The sequence below is a fragment of the Petaurus breviceps genome, unplaced genomic scaffold, assembly GCF_028583685.1.
Source record: "Petaurus breviceps papuanus isolate PSGF00001 unplaced genomic scaffold, PetGlider_PUasm1.0 76, whole genome shotgun sequence".
NCBI lineage: Eukaryota > Metazoa > Chordata > Mammalia > Diprotodontia > Petauridae > Petaurus > Petaurus breviceps.
In genome coordinates this window covers 50,953,581-50,959,920 of record NW_027186473.1, presented here as the reverse complement: position 1 = coordinate 50,959,920, position 6,340 = coordinate 50,953,581, and the positions used below count along the sequence as shown (strand labels likewise).

At 37.7% G+C, this 6,340-nt stretch overlaps 1 pseudogene; it reads right to left on the bottom strand.

The window, feature by feature from the left end:
* Window positions 1-5,754: 5,754 nt before the first annotated feature.
* Window positions 5,755-5,854, bottom strand: LOC138175232 (U2 spliceosomal RNA; annotated as a pseudogene).
* Window positions 5,855-6,340: the final 486 nt, after the last annotated feature.

Sequence of the window (6,340 nt, the reverse complement as noted above, 5' to 3'; positions counted from 1 at the left end):
ACGTGCATGTAGGTTCTCCTGACAGTGAGCTCAATCAATCCAACATCTGTCCATGGAGCTTTGGATCTCACTTTCTCCTTCACTGAGTCTGTCCGCTTTGGGCACTTTGCTTGGCAGAGAGGAGAAACACCACCCTGCTCCGGAGACCACAAGAACAAAGTGTTCCACGGGCACCTGCCTCCAAATAGGGTTGGTGGTCATTCTGCAAGTCACATGATACTGGCACATGTGCCCCCAAAACTGGGTGGGGTATAGAGACCCTAACTCAAATTGACTACTCAGAGACCTCTCAAAGTGAAGGTAGAAAGTTTTATTAGAATCTCGCGAGAAGTGAGTGGTCCAGTTACTGGAAAATAAATCCAGGGAGAGAAGGCCACCATACAGAAGCAAAAGCTGGGTTATATAGCTAAAAACTGTGCAAAAACTGCAAACTTCCCCTTCCTCATGTAATCTTTTAAATTGATTGGCTGTTTTGTTAACATTCACTTATTTGGCAGGTGGGGTGACAAGGGGATTTCCAGAGTTTCATTTTCCCCCAAGTTCACCTAACTGAGGCCTAAGGCTTCACATACTTTAGCAGATAGTCTCTGAAAACCATTATTTGCCCCTCCCCCCCCAACACAGTTAAGTATCTTGCAAATATTACCTAAGATATGTTTACTGCTAATTCATATGTAAATAGAATATGCTATGGGCATGAAAGATCTTGGGGCTGAATGTAATGGGAATGTAAATTTTTAAGATCTTCTCTGCCCCTAGGCTTAAGAGCACCTGGAACCTGTGGTGGGAGCCTTGTTTTTCTTTTCTTTTTTGTTTTTGGTCTTTATTAATTTGTTTACTTTTAGTTTACAAGATTTATTAATACAGTTCCTTGAGTTTCAACTTTTCTCTCAGTCCCCCATTTCCCCCCTCCCCCCCATGGCGGCATACAATCAAGTATAGTATCCACAAATACTTTCACATTAGGCATTAACCAGGTTATAAAGAAGAATTGTAACAGAAGGAATAAAGAATGGGAAAGAGGAAACAAAACCAAACAAGAAAACGAAAAAGGGCAGGTAGTTTGCTTCAATCTGGGTTCAATCTCAGTTCTTTCTCTGGATGAAAACATCTCTCTCCATCATGAGTCTTTTGGGGTTGACTTATGACTCGGGATTGCTGAAAAGAGTCCAGTTTAACAAAGTTGGTCATCACACATACAATGTGTCTGTAACTGTGTACAAATTCCTCCTGGCTCTACTCTTCTCACTCAGCATCAGGTAAAGCCTCTCCAGGTAAATATGAAGTCCATCTGCTCCTCTTTTCTTACTGCACAATAGTATCCCATAAAATGCATATACCACAACTTGTTCAGCCATTCCCCAATTGATGGGCACCCCCTTAATTTCCAATTCTTTTCTACCACAAAAAGAGCTGCTATAAATATTTTTGTACATATGGGTCTTTTTCCCACTTCTGTGATCTTTTTGGGATACAACCCTTGAAGTGGTATTGCTGGGTCAAAGGGTATGAAATTATTTATAGTCCTTTGGGCATAATTCCATACTGCTTTCCTGAATGGTTGGATCAGTTCACAACTCCACCAGCAATGAATTCGTGTTCCAATTTTCTACATCCTCTTCAGCATTTGTTATCTTCCCATTTTGTCATCTTAGCCAAACTGACTGGTGAGATGTGGTACCCGAGAGTTGTTTTATTTGCATTTCTCTATTCTTATAGATTTGACTCAATTCTCTAGATATTTTAGAAATGAGTCCTTTATCAGTGACATAGGTTGTAAAAATTCTTTCCCAATTTTCCACTTCTCTCTTAATCCTGATTACATTGGCTTTGTTTGTACAGAAGCTTTACAATTTAATGTAATCAAAATCATCCATATTGCATTTTATAATGCCCTCTAATTCTTGTTTGGTCATAAAGTCTTCCCCTCTCCACAAATCTGACAGCTAAAGTATTACTTGCTTTCCCAGATTGCTTAGAGTATTTTATTTATTTTTTTATACCTAGATCATGCACCCATTTAGACCTGATTTTGGTATATGGTGTTATATAATGGTCTATGCCCAGTTTCTGCCATACTATATGCCAGTTTTCCCAGAAGTTTCTGTCAAATAGTGAGTTCTTATCCCCAAAACTGGGGTCTTTGGGTTTATCAAACAGTAGATTACTATAGTCATTGATTGCTGATTCTCGTGTACCCAATCTATTCCATTGATCCACTACTCTATTCCTCAGCCAGTATGAAATAGTTTTGAGGACTGCTGCTTTATAGTACAGATTAAAATCTGGTATAGCTAGTCCACCATCCCTAGCATTTCTTTTCATTAATTCCCTTGATATTCTGGACCTTTTGTTCTTCCAAATGAATTTTGTTACTATTTTTTCTAGCTCTATAAAGTAATTTTTTAATAGATTGATTGATATGGCACTAAATATATAATTTAATTTAGGTAAAATTGCCATTTTTATTATTTTAGCTCTACCCAGCCATGAGCAATTGATGTTTTTCCAATTAATTAGATCTCACTTTATTTGTGTGAAAAGTGTTTTGTAGTTGTGTTCATATAGGTATTGGGTTTGTTTTGGCAGGTAGATGCCCAAATATTTTATAAAGTCTACAGTAACTTTAAATGGGTTTTCTCTTTCTATCTCTTACTGTTGAATTTCATTAGAAATATACAGGAATGCCGATGATTTATGTGGGTTTATTTTATATCCTGCAACTTTGCCAAATTTATTTATTATTTCAAGTAGTTTTTTACTTGATTCTCTAGGATTCTCTAAGTATATCATCATATCATCTGCCAAGAGTGATAGCTTGGTCTCTTATTTGCCTAATTTGATTACTTTGATTTCTTTTTCTTCTCTAATTGCTACTGCTAACATTTCTAGTACCAGATTGAATAAGAGGGGGGATAGTGGACACCCTTGTTTCACCCCTGATCTTATGGGAAATGCTTCTAGCTTCTCCCCATTACATATAATACTTGCTGATGGCTTTAAATAGATGCTACCTATTATTTTAAGGAAGGCTCCATTTATTCTTATTCTTTCTAGTGTTTTTAATAGAAATGGATGTTATATTTTGTCAAAAGCCTGTTCTGCATCTATTGAGATAGTCATGTGGTTTTGCTAGTTTTATTGTTGATATGATCAATTGTACTGATGGTTTTCCTAATATTAAACAATCTTTGCATTCCTGGAATAAATCTTACTTGAACAAAGTGTATTATTCTTGTGATAATTTGCTGTAATCTTTTTGCAAATATTTTATTAAAATTTTTACATCTATATTCACGAGGGAGATTGGTGTATAATTTTCTTTCTCTGTTTTATCTCTTCCTGATTTAGGTATCACTACCATATTTGTGTTATAAAAAGTATTTGGTAGGACTCATTCTTCACTAATTTTCCCAAGCAGTTTATAGAGTATTGCAATCAATTGTTCTTTAAATGTTTAATAGAATTCACTAGTAAATCCATCTGGCCCTGGAGATTTTTTCCTAGGGAGTTCACTGATGACTTGTTTGGTTTCTTTTTCTGAAATGGGGTTATTTAAGTAATTTACTTCCTCTTCAGTTAATCTGGGCAACCTGTACTTTTGTAAATATTCATCCATTTCACTAAGATTGTCAAATTTATGTGCATACAACTGGGCAAAATAATTCCTAATTATTGTTTTAATTTCCTCCTCATTGGTGGTAGGTTCACCCTTTTCATTTCTGATACTGAATTTGGTTTTCTTCTTTCTTTTTTTATATCATATTGACTAAGAGTCTATCAGTTTTGTTGGTTTTTCCCCATAAAACCAGCTCTTAGTTTTATTTATTAATTCAATAGTTTTCTTAATTTCATTTTATTAATCTCTCCTTTGATTTTTCAGTATTTCTAATTTAGTATTTAATTGGGGATTTTCAATTTGTTTTTTTTTCCTAGATTTTTCAATTGCATGCCCAATTCATTTACCTCTCTTTTCTCTAATTTATCCATGTATGAATTCAGGGATATAAAACTTCCCCTAAGAACTGCCTTTGCTGCATCCCACAAATTTTGGTATGTTGTCTCATTATTGTCATTCTCTTGAATGAAGTTACTGATTGTTTCTATGATTTCTTGTTTGACCCACTCATTCTTTAGGATTAAATTGTTTAGTTTCCAATTAGTTTTTAGTCTGTCTTTCCATGGCTGAGGCATGATATATTTTACTACAGTCTTTTACCTTTACCCTTTGTGTATTCCTCTGTTTCAGATGTGTTTATTATAAACAGCATATTGTAGGATTATGATATTTAATCCATTCTGCTATCCGCCTCTGTTTTGTGGGAGAGTTCATTCCATTCACATTCACAGTTATGATTATTATCTGAGGGAAAAGCTCATATAATACTCATCTCCCTCCCTTCTTTACCTCTGGTATATTGTTTTTATGGAAGGTCTGGAAATATGTCCTATAATTGAATAACCATCTCTTTGCCTGGAAGAATATGCTCAGTCTCACTGGGTAGGTGATCCTTGGTTGTAACCTGAGCTCTTTTGCATTGCGGAAAATTGAATTCCACTGCCTCTGATCTTTCAGTGTAGAGGCTGCCAAATCCTGTGCGATCCTCACTGTGGTTCTTCGAAATTTGCATTGTTTCTTTCTGGCCACTTGAAGCATTTTCTCTTTTACCTGGTAGTTCTTGAGTATGGCCACAACATTTCGAGGACTTTTCAATCTGGGGTCTCTTTCAGCAGGTGTCCAGTGGATTCTCTCGATTTCTCTTTTACCCTCTGGTTCTAGTATCTCAGGGCAGTTTTCCTTAATGAGCTCTTGGAGAATGTTGTCCAGGCTCATTTTTTCATCGTGATTTTCTGGTAGGCATATGATTCTCAGGTTCTCTCTCCTGGATCTGTTTTCCAGGTCAGTTATTTTTCCACTGAGATATTTTACCTCTTTTTCTAATTTTTCATTCTTGTTGTTTTGTTTGACTAATTCTTGGTTCCTCATAGAGTTATTTGTTTCAATTTGGTTGATTCTGGTTTTTAGCAAATCATTTTCCTTGGTTAGTTTTTGGAACTCCTTTTCCATATTATACACTTTTCTTTTTAAGCAGCTGTTTTCTTCATTATAATGTTTGTCTAATTCTGCAATTTTGATTTTAAAAGAATTATTTATTTTTGTCTTCTATCTCTCTCATTGGTTTTCAGAGTTCCCTTTAATCTCATCCAGGAGAGCTTTCTGTGCTTGGGACCCGTTCCCTGTTGATGTTTCAGCTGTGGGTGTGGAGTCCACATTGTCTCCCTCTGAGTCTGGTTCCTCCCTCTGAGGATAGTAGGACTCCAGAGTCTTTGTAGTCTGCTTTCTACCCATTTTGAGGCAGGGCCCTAGTCATGCCCTTCCTCTAGGCTTTCCAAGCCTTTAATGTTGAGGGTTTTGCCCTGGGGCAATAGTTACTATATTTTTGGGAGGGCAGATAGGTTGGATTAGGCTGGGTTCACTCTGCCATCCTGGTCCTTGTAGGTCCTGATAGGGGCTTTTTAAAAAAAATATTCTGGGCTATGGAGTGGTAGTCACAGGAGTATTTGTTGTCCTGGACAGGGGCCCTGCATTTGGTTCTTACCTTGCTCTTTCCAGTCCCAGCCCTTTAGTGAAAGGCCTGGTAGTGGCCCTTGTGGTCGGTGGGATGACTTGCCCCCCTCGTTGGTCAGGCCTTCTCCCAGCCTGCCCCTGCACGCAGCACCCTCGCTTCCTGGCCTGCCCCCGTGCACAGTACCATCGCTTTCCGGCCATTGTCCTTGGATAGAGGACATATTAGATATTAAAATGATAAGAACAGATACTACACATGCTCTTAGCCCAAAGTGGAGAAGTGATGGGGAGCCTTGTTTTTCAAGAGATACTTTGTGATTGCGCAGTGGGTCAAGAGTGTTGTTACATTCTCTGAGACTGGAGAAGGCTATATAATCCCTAATGGGAGCCTTTGCTTTGGGGCTCACTTTGAGAAGTTTTGTGTGATTTGACCAGATGAGACTCTGGGCAGCCATTGAAAGCCCCTTGGCTTTGAAAATCCAGTTGTTGATGCTTCTCTCTCTGGTAACTGTGATTAGGTATGGATGTAAGTAATGGTCAGACAGTTTGGAAGCCTGTCTGCTTGATCTGTTTCTCTGTCTCTTAACTTCTGTCTTTGTACTCTGAAGTTCGGGGTGCTGACATTTTCCCCTGAACTAGTTGTGACTATATATGTTTGATTGATTAAAGCAAGATGGTTAACCCATTTTGTGTTGCTTTCCTTTAGAAAAGGAGATCTAAGAACCTGTGTTGGCAGCCACCCTGGAGATGGCTAAATTTGAACTCAGATCT